We start from the raw sequence: 23,620 nt of genomic DNA, 5'->3' as shown, positions 1-23,620 counted from the left end.
CTCTTCTGTTCTTCCTACAAAAATAAATCACTTCATTCCTTGTCTGCTACATGTCCTCCCATTGGACCAAACTGGCTGTGTCCTTCCGGAGTTTTAGTAGAATTTCTGTCGCGCTTTTTTACAACCATAGGGCGGCCCAAAACATTTCCAGGCAATGAAGTAGTTTTGAAATGTCGTCACTGTGCGAATTACTGAACTTTTGAACTGCCTGTTGGACAACTACAGAAATCCTCATATGGGGATGAGAAAGCGTTGCAGGTGTGGCTCTGTGGCGCAACGGATAGCGCGTTGGACTTCTAGTCGCTGACGTGATGAAACATTCAAAGGTTGTGGGTTCGAATCCCATCCGAGTCGGATTTTCGGTTTGAAGAAATCAGTAACAGGTTTATCAATGTTCCGAGATCAGTGTAACTGCCGTCCCGAACTTCCCTCTGAAAAGTGACTCCAGTCACTCTCCGCTTTCCCATCTGAGCAAAAAATATTTGTCAGCTGCTGACCAGAGTCAGTCTGTTCCCTCCTCAGACAAATATACCCGCGGGCAGTTTGTTCCTCACAGGCAGCTCCAAACAAGGATGATGTGAATCGACACTGAATGCTCACACCAACTCGTTTATTTCAGCTGTAATGAACAGCTCATGTTGCAGCTTTAGATCAGACAGTGGAGGATTATCACAGGCGCTCTGTCAGACTGCATAAGCCTTCAGACAGGTTTCCGACTGGACACATGGAATGAGCGGCCGTGTGAACATTAGTGGTTCAGGGGGAGATTTCTCACTTACCAGACTGGAGTTTCGATTCCATTCCATTCCCAGACCTTTCTCTTTCCTTGTCCTCTTGCTCATTTGCACTTTTCATTGTTCCATCAATGGTGGCCGCGTCTTCAGCTGTCTGAGCCTTGAGCTCTACAATTCATTCTAGAAAAATCTCCAGCTGTCTCTCCGCCGTCCAAGTGCAAAATGAATGAATGCAATTAGAAGCAAAAGACAAACAAACGGACGGGCAAGACACACTCCAAACAAAATGGAGAGAGATTTTATAATCTAAAATTACTGAGCTCGATGTTGAGGACGGAATTCTGTGGGAGGCTACTTAAATGTTGAGGTGGTTTTACTCGAGTTTCCGTTAATCTATATTGGAACACGGATGACCAAGGACAGAAAGGTGAGAGTGGGCAGGTGGAGAATTGAAATGACAAGTGGCAGGAAACTCAGAGTCAGGATTGTGGATTGACAGAGATTTCTCAAAGCGGTCACAGACTGTTATTTGGCCTGTTGAAGTCGATGAGACCAAATTGTGGCAGCAAATACAGGAGCTTAAACTGAAAAGCACAAGTGTCTCACTGGTTCACTTGGGATGAGTGTTTTGGGCCCTTGGATAATGAGGAGGCAGGAGGTAAAAAGGCAGGAGTTGCATCTCCTGCACTTGCAAAGAAAGTTGCAGATAGAAAGTGAGCGGATATTGGCGGTGGAGGGGATTGTCCCTTCAGTCTGGTGAATGGGGAGAGCAGGGGAGGGTGTTTTTGATGATGTCATAAATGGTCCCTGGAATACGGAGACTGACGGGCTGCAAGGTGAGAACAAGCGGCACCAAATCAGTTCAGCTCGACTTACACAGGACACAACAATGTCAGTAACGGAAAGATCTTTTGGGATAAGAGCAAGAGTTTTGCAACATCGTTCACTTTTATTTCCATTTCCCAGCTTAGCCGCTTTTCCTACAAATGTTGGCAGCGGTTGGACTTCCACCCGCATCCTCGAAGAGACTGAAACCTAAACCCATCTCCTCAGACCGCTCGGCCTCGCTATCCTAAAGGTTCATTGTTTCTGATACTGATGACTGGTGATTGGCATCTTGCTGTTTATCAGCTGAGTCCAGGATTTCACATTGAGAGAGAAGGAAATGATCCAATCACAGAGCTGGAACGCTGCTTCCAGTTTTCTCCCCACAGATGCTGTTTCATTTCTGAGCGTTTCCAGCATTTCCTGTGTTTATTATTTATGATTTTCAGCATTTGAAGTAATTTGCTTTGTGATTTGTGAACATTCTGAGCTGAGTTCAGGGGACTCGGTTTCCAAAATATTTTAAAAGTTATTTGACGGGATGTGGGTGTCGCTGAATCCGTCAACATTTATTGTCCAATATTAATTACCCTTAAGAATTTGGCGGTGACGTGAATCTTGAGCCACTGCAAGTCCATGTGGTGTATGTACACACACAGTGCTGTTAGGGAGGGAGTTCCGGGATTGTGAACCAGCCACAGAAAGGGTGATATATTTCCCAGGATGGTATGTGTCTCGGAGTGGAACTTGCAGGTGGTCGCTGTTTCTCTGTATCTGCTCCCCTTGTGTTTCCAGGTGAGAGGTCCCGCGGGTTTGGATGGAGCCTCACGGAGGAAAAGTCAATATTAGGGGTGGGATTCGAACACACGCCTTCAGAAAAGTCTGCGACCTGAACACTCGGCCACACTGGGAAAAACATGGGTAACAGCAAATTCCTGCGGATGCTGGAATCTGAAACGAAAGAGAAAGTGCTGGAAAATCTCAGCAAGTCGAGCAGCATCTGTAGGGAGAGAAAAGAGTTAACGTTTCGAGACCAATGACTCGGCTTTGACAAAGGGTCATTGGACTCGAAAGGTTAGGTCTTTTCTCTCCCTACAGATGCTGCCGGACCTACTGAGATTTTCCAGCATTTTCTCTTCCGGCCACGCTGACACACTGATGTGATAAACCGGTGAAGTGGGGATTGGGCCAAGCCGACTCGATGAGCCTCCTCTTGCACTGGAGGGGCTATGTGATAATTTAAACATGGTGAAAGCGGCAGCATCCGGACACAAGGACAAGGTAAGGTCTCAGGCCAGAGCAAGTGTCCTATGTGATGACACACAGAACATCAGAATTAAATTGGAGAAATACATTTATGGTGGACTCGTGCCATCTGGTGGCTGAACGGTAGCAGTGCGACACGGATACATTCATTCAGGAGCATTTTAAATTGGAGGGAAATAAGCTACGCAGAGATTTCGTCAGTGAGCGTTGGTGGTATAGTGGTGAGCATAGCTGCCTTCCAAGCAGTTGACCCGGGCTCGATTCCCGGCCATTGCAGTAGTAATTTGGAAGCGAACTTTTGCGCGACTTCGTGTGTTTCAAACCGAGAAAGAGAAACAGTTTCTAACTCAGAATGTAGGCGCAATTAGGGAGTGGAGTGAAATAAGTAACTTTCTCATCATTTTTAATATGGTTTCAATATGGACAGTGTTCCACTATTCACCCACAAGCCGTCAAACAACAGCTAAAAGCCGCAGCTTTTTCACTTCACCCTCATGAAGTGGACCAAACAGAGACACAACAGACACGTTACAGACCAGGATGGGATTTGAAGCCACGTGTACAGAGCACAATGGATTATTGTGCATCACCTTAACCACGTGGTACAGCTGCTTTACTTCAGGGCCCTTTCATAACCCTCAATCTAACTTCCTTGAGTTTGTTTCGCACAGTTGCTGATGTACAGAACACAGTCAAAGTGTAAATAAATAAAAATAATCTCTGAGTTCATTTGCGCTTGCGGCGCAACGGGAGCGCGCCTGACTCCAGGTCAGAAGGTTGCGTTGAAATCACATCAGGCGCACGGAATTTTTCTGCAGCCGGTTGCAGGAATTTCTCTCTGTGTGGGAATGTTCTCGAAATGACTCCATTCAAAAGCACGATGCAGGTAATATATTTCGTATTTACCCGCTTGAGCAAATTTCTCAAATATCAGGAGATTCAAAGTCGTCCTGTTGTAGCAGAATGACAGTTGACAAACAACAGCAATTTCTTTCTGCTCACTGTACACAGTTATCGTGATCTGTATTAAACAGCAGGAGCGGGAACCGCAGTCCGCAGTCTTCACCTTCACGGTGAGTCTGAATTTCAGTTTGGGGGTTTCAGAGAGAGTGGATGTCATTCCGGAAACTGAAGTCACTTTTCCTGTGAATGGAGGCGGATAAAGAGCCCTGGCCGACCTGAGAGTCCCCGAGCCTCCATGAATCTTCACAGCTCACAGGGTGAAGGGCTTTTCCACTTTGAAAATGACCATGTCCGGCAGCTGGAGCTTTCCCTTGTATTTTCTGGGATCTGGGAAAGAGCGGATCATCAAAAAACAGAAATGAAACACAAATAATCGCAGTATTTTTTCACGTGGGCTAAACATCAGCTCAGATGTTACAGCCGGTGGCCGCGTGGCCTAATGGATAAGGCGTCTGACTTCGGTGGTTCTATTGATGATGTGGAGATGCCGGCGTTGGACTGGGGTGAGCACAGTAAGAAGTCTTACAACACCAGGTTAAAGTCGAACAGGTTTGTTTCGATGTCACTAGCTTTCGGAGCGCTGCTCCTTCCTCAGGTGAATGAAGAGGTATGTTCCAGAAACATACTATCATCTATTGATGATATCAGACGAATGCAGGTTCGAGTCCTTCCGCGGTCGTTTTATACAGAAATCCGGTGGAACTTGTGCTGACAATCCAGTTTTCCCTCCTCTCTCATCTTAGTCTTTCGTTTACCCCCGAATGAATCTACAATATCTGATTGATTTGGATAAAGAATTGAATAAAATATTATGTATCAATCGGTTCAATACAATTCTGTGGAGGGAATTCTAATGTCCTCAGGAAGATGGTTACAGCCATAGATGTTTCAGCATGCACACTGACCCTTCGGCCCAGCTTGACCATGCCGCCCAGTTTCTATCACGAAGCTAGTCCCATTTGCCCGCATTTAGCCCACATCCCTCTTTTTCCCCCAGGGGGGAGGGTCTTGACAGGATAAATGCTGAGAAGCTGGTTCACCATGTGGGAGGGTCTAGGACCAGAAGGAATAATCTCAGAGTAACTGGCCGCCCATTTCAACCAGAAATGAGGAGTAGTTTCTTCTCTAGGAGTATAGAGCATCTGTAGAAATGTTTGTATGAACCGAATATGGCTGTAGAGGGTGAATCATAGAATAATAGACGTTTACAGCATGGAAACAGGCCCTTCGGCCCAACCAGTCCATGCCGCCCAGTTTTTACCATTAAGCTAGTCCCAGTTGCCCGCACTTGGCCCATAACCCTCTATACCCATCTTACCCATGTAACTATCTAAATGCTTTTTGAAAGACACAATTGTACCCGCCTCTACTACTACCTCTGGCAGCCCATTCCAGACACTCACTACCATCTGAGTGAAGAAATTGCCCCTCTGGGCCCTTCTGAATCTCTCCCCTCTCACCTTAAACCTATGCCCTCTAGTTTTAGACTCCCCTACCTTTGGGAAAAGATGTTGACTATCTACCTTATCTATGCCCCTCATTATTTTATAGACCTCTATAAGATCACCCCTAAGCCTCCTACGCTCCAGGGAAAAAAGTCCCAGTCTATCCAGCCTCTCCTTATAACTCAAACCATCAAGTCCCGGCAACATCCTAGTAAATCTTTTCTGCACTCTTTCTAGTTTAATAATATCCTTTCTATAATAGGGTGACCAGAACTGCACACAGTATTCCAAGTGTGGCCGTACCAATGTCTTGTACAACTTCAACAAGACGTCCCAACTCCTATATTCAATGTTCTGACCAATGAAACCAAGCATGCCGAATGCCTTCTTCACCACCCTGTCCACCTGCGACTCCACCTTCAAGGAGCTATGAACCTGTACTCCTAGATCTCTTTGTTCTATAACTCTCCCCAACGCCATACCATTAACTGAGTAGGTCCTGGCCTGATTCGATCTGCCAAAATGCATCACCTCACATTTATCTAAATTAAACTCCATCTGCCATTCGTCGGCCCACTGGCCTAATTGATCAAGATCCCGTTGCAATCCTAGATAACCTTCTTCACTATCCACTGTGCCACCAATCTTGGTGTCATCTGCAAACTTACTAACCATGCCTCCTAAATTCTCATCCAAATCATTAATATAAATCACAAATAACAGTGGACCCAGCACCGATCCCTGAGGCACACCACTGGTCACAGGCCTCCAGTTTGAAAAACAACCCTCTACAACCACCCTCTGCCTTCTGTCGTCCAGCCAATTTTGAATCCAATTGGCAACCTCACCCTGGATCCCGTGAGCTTTAACCTTCTGCAACAACCTACCATGCGGTACCTTGTCAAAGGCTTTGCTAAAGTCCATGTAGACAACGTCTACTGCACTGCCCTCATCTACCTTCTTGGTCACCCCCTCAAAAAACTCAATCAAATTTGTGAGACATGATTTTCCACGCACAAAGCCACGCTGACTGCCCCGAATCAGTCCTTGCCTCTCTAAATGCTTGTAGATCCTGTCTCTCAGAATACCTTCTCGCAACTTACCTACTACAGACGTTAGGCTCACCGGTCTGTAGTTCCCAGGCTTTTCCCTGCTGCCCTTCTTAAACAAGGGCACAACATTCGCCACTCTCCAATCTTCAGGCACGTCACCTGTGGCTGCCGATGATTCAAATATCTCTGTTAGGGGACCCGCAATTTCCTCCCTAGCCTCCGACAACATCCTGGGATACATTTCATCAGGTCCCGGGGATTTATCTACCTTGATGCGCTTTAAGACTTCCAGCACCTCCTCCTCTGTAATATGCACACTTCTCAAGACATCACTATTTATTTCCCTTAGTTTCCATAACATCCATGCCTTTCTCCACCGTGAATACCGATGAGAAATATTAATTCAGGATCTCACCCAACTCTTGTGGCTCTGCACATAGATGTCCTTGTTGATCCGGAAGAGGCCCTACTCTGTCCCTAGTTACTCTTTTCCCCTTTATGTATCTGTAGAATCTCTTTGGATTCGCCCTTGCATTATTTGCCAAAGCAATTTCATGTCCCCTTTTTGCCCTCCTGATTTCCCTCTTAACTCTATTTCGACAATCTCTATACTCTTCAAGGGATCCACTTGATCCCAGTTGCTTATGTACGTCATATGCCTCCTTCTTCTTTTTGACCAGAGTCTCAATATCTCGAGTCATCCAGGGTTCCCTACTTCTACCAGCCTTGCCCTTCACTCTAAAGGGAATGTGCGTACCCTGCACCCTGGTTAACACATTTTTAAAAGCCTCCCATTCACCAGCCGTCCCTTTGCCTGCCAACAGTCTCCCCCAATCTACCTCTGCAAGTTCCTGCCTGATACCATCAAAATTGGCCTTGCCCCAATTAAGAATTTTAACTCTTGGGCCAGACCTATCATTCTCCATAGCTATCTTAAAACTAATGGAATTATGGTCACTTGTCCCAAAGTGATCCCTCACTAGCACTTCTGTCACTTGCCCTTCCTTATTTCCCAAGACGAGGTCAAGTTTTGCCCCCTCTCTAGTCGGTCCATCCACATACTGAATGAGAAATTCCTCCTGAATACACTCAACAAATTTCCCTCCATCCAAGCCCCGAATGCTATGGCTGTCCCAGCCAATGTTGGGAAAGTTAAAGTCCCCTACTACTACCACCCTATTATTCTTGCAGCTATCTGTAATCTCCTTACATATTTGCTCCTCAATTTCCTACTGACTATTTGGGGGCCTGTAGGACAGTCCTACCAAGGTGATCTCTCCCTTCTTATTTTTCAGTTCCACCCATATAGACTCAGTGGGCGAACCCTCGGATATATCCCCTCTAAGTACTGCCGTGATGTTCTCCCTAATCAAAAACGTCACTCCCACTCCTCTCTTACCTCCTGTTCTATCCTTTCTATAGCATCTGTACCCCGGAACATTGAGCTGCCAGTCCTGCCCCTCCCTTAGCCATGTTTCAGTCATAGCTATAATATCCCAGTCCCATGTGCCCGTCCATGCCCTGAGTTCATCCGCTTTGCCCGTCAGGCCCCTTGCATTGAAATAAATGCAGTTTAATGTAGACCTTCCTTGCTCTCTGCCCTGCTTTCTCTGGTCATGCTTTACACACTCTCCCTTCCTGCCTTTTGTTTCTGTCCCCACTGACTTCCTACATCGGTTCCCATCCCCCTGGCACATTAGTTTAAACCCTCCCCAACTGCACTAGCAAACACCCCCCCGAGAACATTGGTTCCAGTCCCACCCAGATGCAGACTGTCCGATTTGTACAGGTCCCACCTCCCCCAGAATCGGTCCCAATGTCCCAGGAATTTGAAACCCTCCCTCTTGCACCATCTCTCAAGCCACGTATTCATCCTAGCTATCCTGTCATTCCTACTCTGACTATCACGTGGCACTGGTAGCAATCCTGAGATTACTACCTTTGAGGTCCTACTTTTTAGTTTAACTCCTAACTCCCTAAATTCAGCTTGTAGGACCTCATCCCGTTTTTTACCTATATCGTTGGTGCCTATATGCACCACGACAGCTGGCTGTTCACCCTCCCCCTCCAGAATGCCCTGCAGCCGCTCCGAGACATCCTTGACCTTTGCACCAGGGAGGCAACATACCAACCTGGATTCTCGTTTGCGTCCGCAGAAACGCCTGCCTATTCCCCTTACAATTGAATCCCCTATCACTATAGCTCTGCCACTCTTTTTCCAGTCCTTCTGTGCAGCAGAGCCAGCCACGGTGCCATGAACCTGGCAGCTGCCACCTTCCCCTGGTGAGCCATCTCCCCCAACAGTTTCCAAAACGGTAAATCTGTTTTGGAGGGAGATGACCGCAGGGCATCCCTGCACTGCCTTCCTACTCTCCCTCTGTCTGTTGGTCACCCTTTCCCTATCTGCCTCAGTAATTTTAATCTGCGGTGTGACCAACTCACTGAATGTGCTTTCCACAACTTCCTCAGCATCGCGGATGCTCCAAAGTGAGTCCATCCGCAGCTCCAGAGCCGTCAAGCGGTCAAACAGGAGCTGCAGTTGGACACACTTCTTGCAGATGAAGGAGTCAGGGACACCAGAAGGGTCCCTGACTTGCCACATCTCACAAGAGGAGCATGACACGGGTCTGAGCTCTCCTGCCATGACTTAAACCTGAAGTTAAATTTCAACTACACTACACAGCTAAGAGAAAGTCAAAGAGAGAGAAATCACTTACCAGTTACAAGCCAATCACTTACCTGCTGGCTGTGATGTAATTGCTCCAGAGACTCCCTCACAGCTCTGCTTCTCTGCACCTCCTTCGGGTGAGCACCAAATTCCCTTAACTAGTTAATTAATTTACTGAATTAATTTGATTTTTTTTTTTTTTTTTGTCACTCCCCTCTTACCCGAACTTAGCCTTACCCAAACTCAGATACACTCTGTTTGCCTTCACCACTCCGTTGCTATAGGCACTTCAGCCACACCCTTTGTATCCTTCCTGATTTACAGTCAGCTAATAGGCCTGCTCCCAAAACTGACCTCTCTCCCGAACAGCTGACCTGCAAGGTAAGGAAGTGGTTAAGCAGTACTTACCTCACCCACGGCACGCCCTTTTAAACTGTCCCCTCTGCCTCGCAGCTCCCTCGCTTTTTGAAACTCCCGCGCTGTTTCCAAGGTCCCGGCTCCCTCTCTCTCCCGAACAGCTGACCTGCATGGTAAGGAAGTGGTTAAGCAGTACTTACCTCACCCACGGCGCGCCCTTCTAAACTGTCCACTCTGCCTCGCAGCTCCCGCGCTTTTTGAAACTCCCGCGCTGTTTCCAAGGTCCCGGCTCCCCCTCCCTCCCGAACAGCTGACCTGCAAGGTAAGGAAGTGGTTAAGCAGTACTTACCTCACCCACGGCGCGCCCTTTTAAACTGTCCCCTCTGCCTCGCAGCTCCCGCGCTTTTTAAACTCCCGCGCTGTTTCCAAGGTCCCGGCTCCCTCTCCCTCCCGAACAGCTGACCTGCAAGGGAAGGAAGTGGTTAAGCAGTACTTACCTCACCCACAGCGCGCCCTTTTAAACTGTCCCCTCTGCCTCGCAGCTCCCGCGCTTTTTAAACTCCCGCGCTGTTTCCAAGGTCCCGGCTCCCTCTCCCTCACGAACAGCTGACCTGCAAGGGAAGGAAGTGGTTAAGCAGTACTTACCTCACCCACAGCGCGCCCTTTTAAACTGTCCCCTCTGCCTCGCAGCTCCCGCGCTTTTTGAAACTCCCGCGCTGTTTCCAAGGTCCCGGCTCCCTCTCTCTCCCGAACAGCTGACCTGCAAGGTAAGGAAGTGGTTAAGCAGTACTTACCTCACCCACGGCGCGCCCTTTTAAACTGCCCCTCTGCCTCGCAGCTCCCGCGCTTTTTAAACTCCCGCGCTGTTTCCAAGGTCCCGGCTCCCTCTCCCTCCCGAACAGCTGACCTGCAAGGGAAGGAAGTGGTTAAGCAGTACTTACCTCACCCACAGCGCGCCCTTTTAAACTGTCCCCTCTGCCTCGCAGCTCCCGCGCTTTTTGAAACTCCCGCGCTGTTTCCAAGGTCCCGGCTCCCTCTCTCTCCCGAACAGCTGACCTGCAAGGTAAGGAAGTGGTTAAGCAGTACTTACCTCACCCACGGCGCGTCCTTTTAAACTGCCCCTCTGCCTCGCAGCTCCCGCGCTTTTTGTAACTCCCACGCTGTTTCCAAGGTCCCGGCTCCCTCTCTCTCCCGAACAGCTGACCTGCAAGGTAAGGAAGTGGTTAAGCAGTACTTACCTCACCCACGGCGCGCCCTTTTAAACTGTCCCCTCTGCCTCGCAGCTCCCGCGCTTTTTGAAACTCCCGCGCTGTTTCCAAGGTCCCGGTTCCCTCTCTCCCGAACAGCTGACCTGCAAGGTAAGGAAGTGGTTAAGCAGTGGGTCAGTTAATTTGTTGAAGGCTGCCACAGACAGATTTTTTTAAAATTTAGAGTACCCAAACATTTTTTCCAACTAAGGGGCAATTTTGCAACCAATCCACCGACCCTGCACATCTTTTGGTTGTGGGAGCGAAACGCACCCAAACACAGGGAGAATATGCAAACTCGACGCAGATAGTGACCCAGAGCTGGGATCGAACATGGCCCTTCGGTGCCGTGAGGCAGCTGTATAAACTACTGAACCACCGTGCTGCCCTTGAGACAGATTTTTAATCAGTCAAGGAAAGCAAGGATTATGGGGATAAGGCGGGATACTGGGTTTGAGGATTATATCAGTTCAGACATAACCTCTTTGAATGGTGGAGCAGACACGATTGGCCGAATGGGCCACTTCTGCTCCTCCGTCTTACAGTGTAATGAGATCTTCTGATGAACTTGATTTCACGGCTGGGCGGCCGGTTCTGGAAAGACAAAATCTGCCAGCAGTGCCCCAGATGAAGCTGGCGTCTGGTTTGGAGTTTCTGAAGCCGCAAGTTTTCATGGTGCCAAACTCCTGCCCAAAGCTGGTGTCGTGATTTAAATCGATTATCAGACAGAGGATTAGGAATATCGGTATAGAGAATGGTGCAAGAAGATTCACTCCTCAGTGCATTCCAGACCCGAAGCACTCGTTGTGCAAAAGTGCTTCTTTTTCAAACATCACAGCTGCTTCCTTTGCAAATCAACGGAAATCTGTGCCCTCTCATTCTTGCTCTTTTTACTCGGGGGAACTGTTTCTCTCTAGTTACTCCGCCTAGCCCCCTCCTGATTTTGAACATCTCCATCATATCTCCTCTCTGCCTTATGCTCTCCAAGGAGAACGTTCCCAATATCTCCAATCTAGCCTCCTAAATGGAATCAATCCTGTAAACCTCTTCTGCACGCTGCCCAATACGTCCACAGCCTTCCAATATTGTGGCTCCCAGAGCTGTGCAAAATATTCCATCTGATGTCTAACTGGTGCCTTGTACAGATTCAGCATAACCTCCTTGCTCTTGTTCTCTTTTCCATTCGTAAATAAGCATAAGATTTGCTTTATTACCTGCTCTCTCCACCTGTCCACCTTCAATGATCTATCCACATACACACCCAGCTCTGTCTGCTCCTTCATCCCATAAATAGTTGAGGGGCAGCACGGTAGCATAGTGGTTAGCACTATGGCTTCACAGCGTCGGGTCTCAGGTTCGATTCCCGCTTGGTGTTCTCCGTGGGTTTCGGCTGGGAGCTCCGGTTTCCTCCCACACTCCAAAGATGTGCAGATTAGGTGGATCGGCCATGCTAAATTGCACTTAGGTTAGATGGGGTTGCTGGGATGTGGGGATAGGGTGGAGGTGTGGGCTTCATGGGGGTGCTCTTTGAAAAACCGGTGCAGATTCTATCGTCCGAATGGCCACCTTCTGCACTGTAAATTGTGTGATTCTATACTTCCCTACCGAAATGCATCATCTCACACGTCTCCAGATTGAAAATCATCTTTTGTTGTTTGAAGTTCTAGACTGTCCGCGTCTCAGTTTTCAAAATTTCCAAGTCTGTACCATCCCCAAATTTGAAACTGTTCCCTGTACACCATGATCTACAAATTGTTATATATCAGGGCAAGCAAATGTTCCAGTAGGAACCCATGTGAAACACTACAAACCTTCTTCCAGTCCGAAAAGTCTCTATTGACCATTATATTCTATTTCTGATTATTCAACCACATTTATATCCATATTGCTACTGTCCCTTTTATTCCAGGAGCTACACATTTCGCTAATTCTGTGCAGTTTTGGTTTCCTTATTTAGGGAAAGATGTAAATACGTTGGAAACGGTTCAGGAAGGTTTCCTCGATTGGTGGAGAGAATCCTTCGTGACAGGATATACTCCCATTTGGAAGCAAATGGACGTATTAGTGAGAGGCAGCATGGTTTTGTGTCTCACTAACTTGATAGAGTTTTTCGAAGAGGTCACAAAGATGATTGATGCAGGTAGGGCAGTGGATGTTGTCTATATGGACTTCAGTAAGGCCTTTGACAAGGTCCCTTATGGTAGAGTAGTATAAAAGGTGAAGTCACACCGGATCAGGGGTGAGCTGGCAAGGTGGATACAGAACTGGCTAGGTCATAGAAGGCAGAGAGTAGCAATGGAAGGGTGCTTTTCTAATTGGAGGGCTGGGACTAGTGTTGTTCTGCAGGGATCAGTGCTGGGACCTTTGCTGTTTGTAGTGTGTATAAATGATTTGGAGGGAAATGTAACTGGTCTGATTAGCAAGTTTGCAGATGACACAAAGGTTGGGGGAATTGCAGATAGCGACGAGGTCTGTCAGAGGATACAGTAGGATTTAGCCCGTTTGCCGACTTGGGCGGAGAGATGGCAGATGGAGTTTAATCCGGACAAATGTGAGGTAATGCATTTTGGAAGGTCTAATGCAGGTAGGGAATATACAGTATTGAAAGTCAGAGCGATCTATGTCTACAGGTCCAGAGGTCACTGAAAGGGGCAACACAGGTGGAGAAGGTAGTCAGAACGGCATACGGCATGCTTGCCTTCATTGACCGGGGCATTTAGTACAAGAATTGGCAAGTCATGTTGCAGCTGTGTAGAACCTTAGTTAGGCCACACTTGGCGTATCGTGTTCAATTCTGGTCGCCGCACTACCAGAAGGATGTGGAGGCTTTCGAGAGGGTGCAGAAGAGATTTACCAGGATGTTGCCTGTTATGGAGGGCATTAGCTATGAGGAGCGTTTGAATAAACTCGGTTTGTTCTCACTGGAACGACGGACGTTGAGGGGCGACCTGATAGAGGTCTACAAAACTATGAGGGGCATAGACAGAGTGGATAGTCAGAGGCTTTTCCCCATTGTAGAGGGGTCAATTATTAGGGGGCATAGGTTTAAGGTGCGAGGGGCAAGGTTTGGAGTAGATGTACGAGGCAAATTTTTAACACAGAGGGTAGTGGGTGCCTGGAACTCGCTACCGGAGGAGGTGGTGGAAGCAGGGACGATAGTGATATTTAAGGGGCATCTTGACAAATACATGAATAGGATGGGAATCGAGGGATACGGACCCAGGAAGTGTAGAAGATTTTAATTTAGTTGGGCAGCATGGTCGGCACACGCTTGGAGGGCCGAAGGGCCTCTTCCTGTGCTGTACTTTTCTTTGTTCTTTGTTGGTCTTTGAGCGGGTTTGCTATTGAGGAAAGGTGAGACAGACTGCACTTGTTTCCAGTGGAGATGTGAAGTGTGACAGTTGATCAGATTGAAGTACAACAGATTTTGAATGGTCTTGACAAAGTGGACGTGGAAAGGATGTCATTGCTTGTGGGTGAGAGCAGAACTACTGGGCAGCGAATAACAAGCAATTAACACGGTTTCGATTCCCGGTCATCGCAATAATGGTTTGATCGGAAGCGTTTGCGTGATTTCGTGGGTTTCACACTGAGGAAACAGAGCTGGAAGAAGAGGCTGGAGGGAGGACTCCGGGTAAAATTCCTCTTCTCTTGTAGTAAATAGTCTGGATGGATTGTTCACATCCGTCCGAGAGTGGAAACTGGGATCTCCGCTCTTATTCTGGTTTATTATTGGATATTGTTTAATATCCTGATTGCCCCTCTGTGGGATATTCCATAAGACCATAAGACCATAAGACATAGGAGTGGAAGTAAGGCCATTCGGCCCATCGAGCCCACTCCACCATTCAATCATGGCTGATTTCAACTCCATTTACCCGCTCTCTTTCCATAGCCCTTAATTCCTCGAGAAATCAAGAATTTATCAACTTCTGTCTGAAAGATACTCAACATCCCGGCCTCCACCGCCCTTTGTGGCAATGAATTCCACACACACACCACTCTCTGGCTGAATAAATTTCTCCTCATCTCTGTTCTAGAGTGACTCCCTTTAATTCTAACGCTGTGCCCCCGGGTCCTAGTCTCCCCTGCTAATGGAAACAACTCCCTTCATCCACCCTATCTAAGCCATTTATTATCTTGTAAGTTTCTGTTAGATCTCCCCTCAACCTCCTAAACTCCAATGAATATAATCCCAGGATTCTCAGACGTTCATCGTATGTTAGGCCTACCATTCCTGGGATCATCCGTGTGAATCTCCGCTGGAACCGCTCCAGTGCCAGTATGTCCTTCCTGAGGCGTGGGGCCCAATATTGCTCACAGTATTCTAAATGGGGCCTAACTAATGCTTTATAAAGCTTCAGAAGTACATCCCTGTTTTTATATTCCAAGCCTCTTGAGATGAATGACAACATTGCACTTGCTTTCTTAATTACGGACTCAACTTGCAAGTTTACCTTTAGAGAATCCTGGACTAGGACTCCCAAGTCCCTTTGCACTTCAGAATTATGAATTTTGTCACCGTTTAGAAAATAGTCCACGCCTCTATTCTTTTTTCCAAAGTGCAAGACCTCGCACTTGCCCACGTTGAATTTCATCAGCCATTTCTTGGACCACTCTGCTAAACTGTCTAGATCTTTCTGCAGCCTCCCCACCTCCTCCATACTACCTGCCCCTCCACCTATCTTCGTATAATCGGCAAACTTAGCCAGAATGCCCTCAGTCCCGTTATCTCGATCGTTAATATATAAAGAGAACAGCTGTGGTCCCAACACTGAAGTTATATTCCTGGAAGTTATTATATAAACTTTTCCTCTTCTCGCTGTTAAAGGATTTTCAAACATTGAAACACTCCTGGTTCTATCTTTACCAAATGCCATGACTGTGTTAATAAAACATAACCCATTCCAATCAGTGGAGATGTGATGTTGGCACCAATAAAACTCACGCACCACAGCAACAGGACTCTGTTTCCCGCCGAGAGAGTCGATTGAAGAGCTTCCAATTTCGTTACTTTGAACTTCACAGTGATGTAATGCTGTCTGCTTCATTCCCGGGACAATTTTCCGGATCACACTGGAAGCAACACTTTGATTCTAATTTACTGAAAAGAAAATGTGGATGTGCTGGGGAAGAGCGACTTGTTTACTTTTGGTGTGAGTGAGAATAAAAACAGCAGAGGATGGTTTCGATACATCGACCTCTGGGTTATGGGCCCAGCACGCTTCCGCTGCGCCACTCTGCTCTTTAGTTCCACCGTGTCCACAATTGCTGTTCTGTGCCAGCCAGATAACTAGTCACTGCCTCCATTTTTTCCTTCAATCAAGAACCCACGTGTTGTGAAGCTCACTCTTGCAGGACAATAACACGGATCATCAGCACGTCTGTAACAGACAGAGGACAGAGAAAGACACACCGAAAAGCAGGAAGAGACTATCAGGACAAACACACAATGAGTCACAGAATAGGTGCCGAGCAAACCAGCAAGATATTGAGATAGAACAACTAACTATTTAGTAAAATGTGTTTTCTGTTTTACAATGATAGGCCCCGTTTGTAAATATATATCCTGCTGTGCAATTGTGCTCTGCGTTGTGTAACCGTGCTCTCTGATGTGTAACTGCAAACTCTGATGTGTAACAGTGCTCCCGGCTGTGTAAATCTGCTCTCTGCTGTTTAACTGTCCTCTCTGCTGTGTAACTGAGCTCTCTGCTGTGTAACTGTGCTTTCTGCTGTGTAACTGAGCTCTCTGCTGTGTAACTGTGCTTTCTGCTGTGTAACTGAGCTTTCTGCTGTGTAACTGAGCTCTCTGCTGTGTAACTGTGCTCTCTGCTGTGTAACTGTGCTCTATGCAGTGTAACAGAGCTCTCTGCTGTGTAAGTGAGCTCTCTGCTGTGTAACTGTGCTTTATGCTGTGTAACTGTGCTCTCTGCTGTGTAACTGTGCTCTCTGCTGTGTAACTGAGCTCTCTGCTGTGTAACTGAGCTCTCTGCTGTGTAACTGAGGTCTTTGCCGTTTAACCGTGCTTTCTGCTGTGCAATTGAGCTACCTGATGTGTAACTGCACTCTCTGCTGTGTAACTGTGCACCCTGATGTGTAACTGTGCTCTCTGCTGTGTAACTGAGCTCTCTGCTGTGTAACTGAGCTCTCTGCTGTGTAACTGAGGTCTTTGCCGTTTAACCGTGCTTTCTGCTGTGCAATTGAGCTACCTGATGTGTAACTGCACACTCTGCTGTGTAACTGTGCTCTCTGCTGTGTAACTGTGCTCTCTGCTGTGTAACTGTGCTCCCTGCTGTGTAACTGTGCCCTCTGATGTGTAACCGTGCTCTCTCCTGTGTAACTGTGCTCCCTGCTGTGTAAGTGCACACTCTGCAAGTGCATACTCTGCTGTGTAACTATGCTCTCTGCTGTATAACTGAGCTCTCTGCTGTGTAACTGTGCTCTCTGCTGTGTAACTGTGCTCTATGCAGTGTAACAGAGCTCTCTGCTGTGTAAGTGAGCTCTCTGCTGTGTAACTGTGCTTTATGCTGTGTAACTGTGCTCTCTGCTGTGTAACTGTGCTCTCTGCTGTGTAACTGAGCTCTCTGCTGTGTAACTGAGCTCTCTGCTGTGTAACTGAGGTCTTTGCCGTTTAACCGTGCTTTCTGCTGTGCAATTGAGCTACCTGATGTGTAACTGCACTCTCTGCTGTGTAACTGTGCACCCTGATGTGTAACTGTGCTCTCTGCTGTGTAACTGAGCTCTCTGCTGTGTAACTGAGCTCTCTGCTGTGTAACTGAGGTCTTTGCCGTTTAACCGTGCTTTCTGCTGTGCAATTGAGCTACCTGATGTGTAACTGCACACTCTGCTGTGTAACTGTGCTCTCTGCTGTGTAACTGTGCTCTCTGCTGTGTAACTGTGCTCCCTGCTGTGTAACTGTGCCCTCTGCTGTGTAACCGTGCTCTCTGCTGTGTAACTGCACACTCTGCTGTGTAACTGTGCTCCCTGCTGTGTAACTGTGCTCCCTGCTGTGTAACTGTGCTCTCTGCTGTGTAACTGCACACTCTGCTGTGTAACTGCACACTCTGCTGTGTAACTGTGCTCCCTGCTGTGGAACTGTGCTCCCTGCTGTGTAACTGTGCTCTCTGCTGTGTAACTGTGCTCTCTGCTGTGTAACTATGCACCTTGCTGTGTAACTGCACACTCTGCTGTGTAACTGTGCTCTCTGCTGTGTAACTGTGCTCTCTGCTGTGTAACTGCACACTCTGCTGTAGAACTGCACACTCCACTGTGGAACTGCACACCCTGCTGTGTAACTGTGCACTCTGCTGTGCAATTGAGCTGTCTGATGTGTAACTGCACTCTCTGCTGTGTAACTGTGCTCTCTGCTGTGTAACTGTGCTCTCTGCTGTGCAATTGAGCTATCTGATGTGTAACTGCACTCTCTGCTGTGTAACTGTGCACCCTGATGTGTAAATGCACACTCTGCTGTGTAACTGTGCTCTCTGCTGTGTAACTGCACGCTCTGCTGTGTAACTGTGCTCTCTGTTGTGTAACTGTGCTCTCTGCTGTGTAACTGTGCTCTCTGCTGTGTAACTGTGCTGTCTGTTGTGTGAACGTGCTCTCTGCTGTGTAACTGCGCTCTATGTAGTGTAACTGTGCTCTCTGCTGTGTAACTGTGCTCTCTGCTGTGTAACTGTGCTCTCTGCTGTGTAACTGCACACTCTGCTGTGTAACTGTGGTCTCTGCTGTGTAACTGTGCTCTCTGCTGTGTAACTGTGCTCTCGGCTGTGTAACTGTGCTCTCTGCTGTGTAACCGTGCTCTCTGCTGTGTAACTGCGCTCTCTGCTGTATACCCGTGCTTTCTGCTGTGCAATTGAGCTACCTGATGTGTAACAGCACTCTCGGCTGTGTAACTGTGCACCCTGATGTGTAACTGCACACTCTGCTGTGTAACTGTGCTCTCTGCTGTGTAACTGTGCTCTCTGCTGTGTAACTGTGCTCCCTGCTGTGTAACTGTGCCCTCTGATGTGTAACCGTGCTCTCTCCTCAGTCCCGTTATCTAGATCGTTAATATATAAACACACAATGACACTAACACACAATGACACACAGAATAGGTGCCGAGCAAACCAGCAAGATATTGAGATAGAAAAACTAACTATTTAGTAAAATGTGTTTTCTGTTTTTGTGGTCCCTGCTGTGTAACCGTGCTCCCTGCTGTGTAACTGTACTCCCTGCTGTGAAACCGTGCTTTCTGCCGTGTAACTGTGCTCTCTGCTGTGTAACTGTGCTCTCTGCTGTGTAATTGTGCTCCCGGCTGTTTAACTGAGCTCTCTGCTGTCTAACTGAGCTCTCTGCTGTCTAACTGAGCTCTCTGCTGTGTAACTGAGCTCTCTGCTGTCTAACTGAGCTCTCTGCTGTGTAACTGTGCATCCTGCTGTGTAACTGTGCTCTGTGCTCTTTAACTGTTCTCTCTCTGTCCTGGAACCGTGCCTCTGCCGGGGACAGATCTTCACTGTGGTTGTGTCAAACCATTCCCTGTTGTGTAAATGTGTTCCCAGTTGTGGAAATATGATCCGTATGAAGCAGAACCTTTCTCCGCCATTACTGAGACTAAATTTCAATTCTAGATTTATTAAATCTTGTCACGAAAGGTGAGTTCAGGCCTCTGGATTCCCAGTCCAGCGACATAACCTTCTGTTCCTGTTATCAAAACAGTTCGTTCATCTCAACATTCTCAATACTGAGAAGTCGTGGCGCCAAATCTAATGTTTTTTTCCCCACGCAGATTCAATCCCTACTCATCGAATGACTGGGACACCGTTCATCGCATTACTGCAATCCCGCGTGTCTGGTTTTACAATGCTTTCTATAGAACGAATTGGCAGCACAGATATAAGCTGCGATGGCCGAGTGGTTAAGGCGTTGGGCTCGAAATCCAATGGGGTTTCCCCGCGTAGGTTCGAACCCTACTCGCAGCGAAATAATGGCAATGTTGGAGCCATTTGTTCGAAAAATGCGGTGTTGTTTTCATCATTCAATGTTTTCTGTTGAAATGTCATTACATAAGAATCTTCTTGTGCCCTGAAGCTGTGTTTCTAATTCTGCTTTCGCTCTGAATTTTCTGATTTGTCAGGACAATATCACCACTTCAGTAACGTTCATATTAACTTCATCAGGAACCAGAATTGTGAAAATTCACAAAGCAATGTGAAATTTATTTTTGTCACATCTTTTGCCAGAATTTATCATATGTCAGAATTTTTAATGTCTCTTATTGTGAAACTGACCAGCCGAACTGAAAGTTCTAAATAAAGCAGCGCAACAAATTGAAGGCTTGTCAACAGCCGGGAAGGGAGCAATGCTCCCCATATACCGTCACTGCTGACTCACCATGGCCCAACTATTGTTTATCTTCACTTTGCATTTGCTTGAGAAACTGTTTTTAATCATTCTTACAATGTTTATGTTATTTCACTCCAATTTAAGAATGTTCCGAAAGTGTCCGTGTCGCACGGCTCCCGTTCAGCCAGGAGATGGCACCAGTCCACAATACATTTATTGATGCTATTTATTTCTGATGTTCTGTGTGTAACAACAATCGCTTATTGTCACAAGTCGGCTTCAGTGAAGTTACTGTGAAAAGCCACTTTCCGGCGCCTGTTTCGGCAGGCCGTACGGAACCATTACATAGGACTCTTACTGCTCCCTGAGACCTCAACTCGTTCTTGTGTCCCGATGCTGCCGTTTGTAACCTGCTTAAATCATCACTTTTATTAATTAGTCATCATTTTGTAAGTAACCTAGGTGCTAATTTCACCAGGTACCAGGAGTGTCCATAACACAGTTTGTAAACCGAAATGTACTTGTCTAATTTTTCTGGCCCGGATAACCCAGCTGTTTACTATTGTTTCTAACTGAGAACTCATGTGTTCTAAAAACATTTGTACTGAAAAAGAATGAAGCTCGATTTTAAGAAAGAAGCGCACGAATGAAGATTATTTTGTGTATTGTATTTGAGGAGTGTCCAAATTTAAAATGCTCATGAATGAAAGTGTCTTTGCCGAACGCCTCCCGTTCAGCCAGGAGATGGCACCAGTCCACAATAAATGTATTTATGCAGTTTATTTCCAATGTTATAAATCATTACATAGGGCTCTTACTCTGGCCTGAGAGCTTACCTTGTCTCTGTGTCCTGAGGCTGCCATCTTCACCCTGTTTAAGCAATCATAGAATACTTCTTGTGCAGAAGGAGGACATTCGGCCCATCGAGTCTGCACTGATCACCCCAAGGAGCACCCAACCTACGGCCCATACCCACGTAAACGTTTGGACACGAAGGGCCAATTTAACATGGCCAATCCATCTAAACTGGACATCTTCGGACAGTGGAGGAAACTCACGCAGACACGGGAAGAACGTGCAAGACTGTAACCCAAGGCTGGAATTGACCCCGGGTCCCTGAGTGTTAACCACGGTGACACCCAAAAGCCGACTCTGGTGGGATTTGAACCTACCGCCTCATGGCCACGAATTGCATGTTTTTGTATTAGTCGTCATAATGTAAGCCATGATGTGGGGATGCCGGTGTTGGACTTGGGTGGGCTCAGTAAGAAGTCTTACAGCACCAGGTTTAAGTCCAACAGGTTTCTTTCGATTCACCTGAGGAAGGAGCCGCGCTCCGAAAGCTAGTGATTCGAAAGAAACCTGTTGGACTTTAACCTAGTGTTGTAAGACTTCTTATCACAATGCAAATACATCAGTTGCTGATCTCATCAGGCTCCAGGAGTGTCCCTAAACTGAATGTTGCTTGTGTCGTTTTACTGACACGATTAACCCAACTTTTCAATCTTGTCTCTATTTACGATTTGTTATTGTTTACTAATATTACTTACATTTATTATTACTGTTATTATTATTTACATTGTGTATTTATGCATGTCTTATGTTTTACATGTATGAACCGATCTGTCTGGACTGTATGTAGAACAATACTTTTCACTGTACCTCGGTCCACGTATTATGGGCCAGGGTTTAGAGAACCCCAAAGTATATCACGGAGTTCACCTGACCCACAACTTTAAATACATTTTGGTTATGGGGAGCACAAGGGCCCATTTTATAGGTGTGATGCAACAGAGATCTAAAGTATGTTTAAAACAAAAGTATTTTAATTACATGAATCCAGTTAACATTTTATAAACACACAGTAAACAGTATATCAACTACAAATCCTGACCACTCCCCAAAAGATACAGGACTCTCTCGACAACCCTTGATAACTTTCCAAACATCATCTGGCCTTTGCTTGCGAAATCCGACCAACTGTCCTGACTTGAAACAATTCACACCTCTTTAACCTGGGGTTACCCCTCTCTCTGGCTCTGTAAAGACTTAATTACCTGCAAATGCTCGCATTTAAAGTCTTGCATCTTTGACTTTGTCTATATAAATGTTTCTGGAACCTACCTCTCCATTCAGCTGGGGAAGGAGCAGCGCTCCGAGAGCTAGTGATTTGAAACAAACCTGTTGGACTTTAATTTGGTGTTGTAAGACTTCTTACTGTATGTGAGAAGGGGTAGAATCTCCGTGGAAAAAGACCATTGGATTTGGAGTCCAACCCTTGAACTATTCGAAAATCTCAGCTCCCTAAACGCACTGTTCGACTGATTAAATTGTTAGTGTAACAATATCAGTTACAGATATTCCAGAAATTCATGTTTTTTTAAAAAACATTGCGGTCAGTTGGGCGCAGTTGGTGAAGAAGTGCAGTATTGACTGCGGTGCATTATCTAACCAATCAGAAAAGGTACCAGCTTACACCTGACTAAAGTTAACCAGCTCCGATGCCTTTCAATTCCAGATTTATTAAATCAGTGAATTTAACTGTCACCAGAGGCCGTGTTGGGATTTATTCTCTGTCCCAAAGATTAGTTCGGGCCGCTGGTTTCCCAATCCAGTGTCATAACCTTTCACCAGTTAACAAAAAACGTCCATTCAGCTCATTACTAAACATCTTCCTGAGTCGATTAGAATTCCTGCCACAGAATCTTATTGAACCGATTGACACAAAACATTTTGTTCTGGATGGAGCTTCGATTGTTTATCCAGATCAAACAGAAATTGTGGATTCCTTAGGATCTAAGCAGAGTACCAAGATGAGAGACAATTGAATGAACAAAATAGCAAGAAAATAGATTCTGAGACAAGTCGGGAAATGTTTAGACGGAAACGCGGAACTTTGAGCTGAGGAAGGAAAACCAGCAATGTGATTTCTGTTTGAAACGGCCGCGGCAGGACTCGAACCTGCAGTTTTCTGATATCGTCACTAGATTCACCTTATCTGTTAGGCCACGCAGCCACCTGCTGCGCTGAGGTAACTGATGTTAACATCATGTGAGAAAATACTGTGACTAGACGTGTTTCATTTCTGTGTTTTGATGATCCGCTGATTCCCAGATTCCATAAAATACAAGGGAAAGCTCCAGCTGCCGGACATGGTCATTTTCGACGTCGAAAACTCCTTTCACCCTGTGAGCCGTGAAGTTTCATGGAGCAACATCCACAAACTCGGCTGCTTCCGGACATGTGTCACATCCTCTGCCTGCTCCACAATCACATACAGTCAGTGATCCTCACCAAGGGAACCAACACAAACTCCCCTCAATAAAAACCGCAGAGAAACAAAGGGTGCGTCATTGCACCAATTCACTTTTCCATTTTCCTCACTTCAATATTGTACCTGTCACCCAGCAACTTCCCCACAGGCCTGGAGAAAATCAAAGGAAGGACAGGAAATTGTTCACACTCCAACCATCTTCATTGGAAAGACAAACTCGATCTTCAGTCATTGAGCTCTCGGCTGTAGGTAATTTAGGGCAGCACGGTAGCACAAGTGATTAGCACTGTGGCTTCACAGCGCCAGGGCCCCAGGTTCGATTCCCCGCTGGGTCACTGTCTGTGCGGAGTTTGCACGTTCTCCCCGTGTGTGCGTGGGTTTTCTCCGGGTGCTCCGGTTTCCTCCCACAGTCCAAAGACGTGCAGGTTAGGTGGATTGGCCATGCTAAATTACCCGTAGTGT

At 46.7% G+C, this 23,620-nt stretch overlaps 3 non-coding genes across 3 annotated transcripts; all 3 read left to right on the top strand.

Moving 5' to 3' along the window:
• Positions 1–262: 262 nt before the first annotated feature.
• Positions 263–354, top strand: trnar-ucu (transfer RNA arginine (anticodon UCU)). Its single transcript is given in 2 exon segments — positions 263–299; positions 319–354. It is a non-coding gene; the product is annotated as a tRNA-Arg (tRNA).
• A 2,675-nt stretch (positions 355–3,029) lies between these two features.
• trnag-ucc (transfer RNA glycine (anticodon UCC)) lies at positions 3,030–3,101 on the top strand. The gene has a single exon. It is a non-coding gene; the product is annotated as a tRNA-Gly (tRNA).
• Positions 3,102–19,438: 16,337 nt separating this feature from the next.
• Positions 19,439–19,520, top strand: trnas-cga (transfer RNA serine (anticodon CGA)). Its single transcript has one exon. It is a non-coding gene; the product is annotated as a tRNA-Ser (tRNA).
• Positions 19,521–23,620: the final 4,100 nt, after the last annotated feature.

The sequence above is a fragment of the Scyliorhinus torazame genome, chromosome 24 (assembly GCF_047496885.1).
Source record: "Scyliorhinus torazame isolate Kashiwa2021f chromosome 24, sScyTor2.1, whole genome shotgun sequence".
NCBI lineage: Eukaryota > Metazoa > Chordata > Chondrichthyes > Carcharhiniformes > Scyliorhinidae > Scyliorhinus > Scyliorhinus torazame.
Note: the sequence above shows the minus strand (reverse complement) of the source record. Positions and strands in the feature narration are given on the sequence as shown.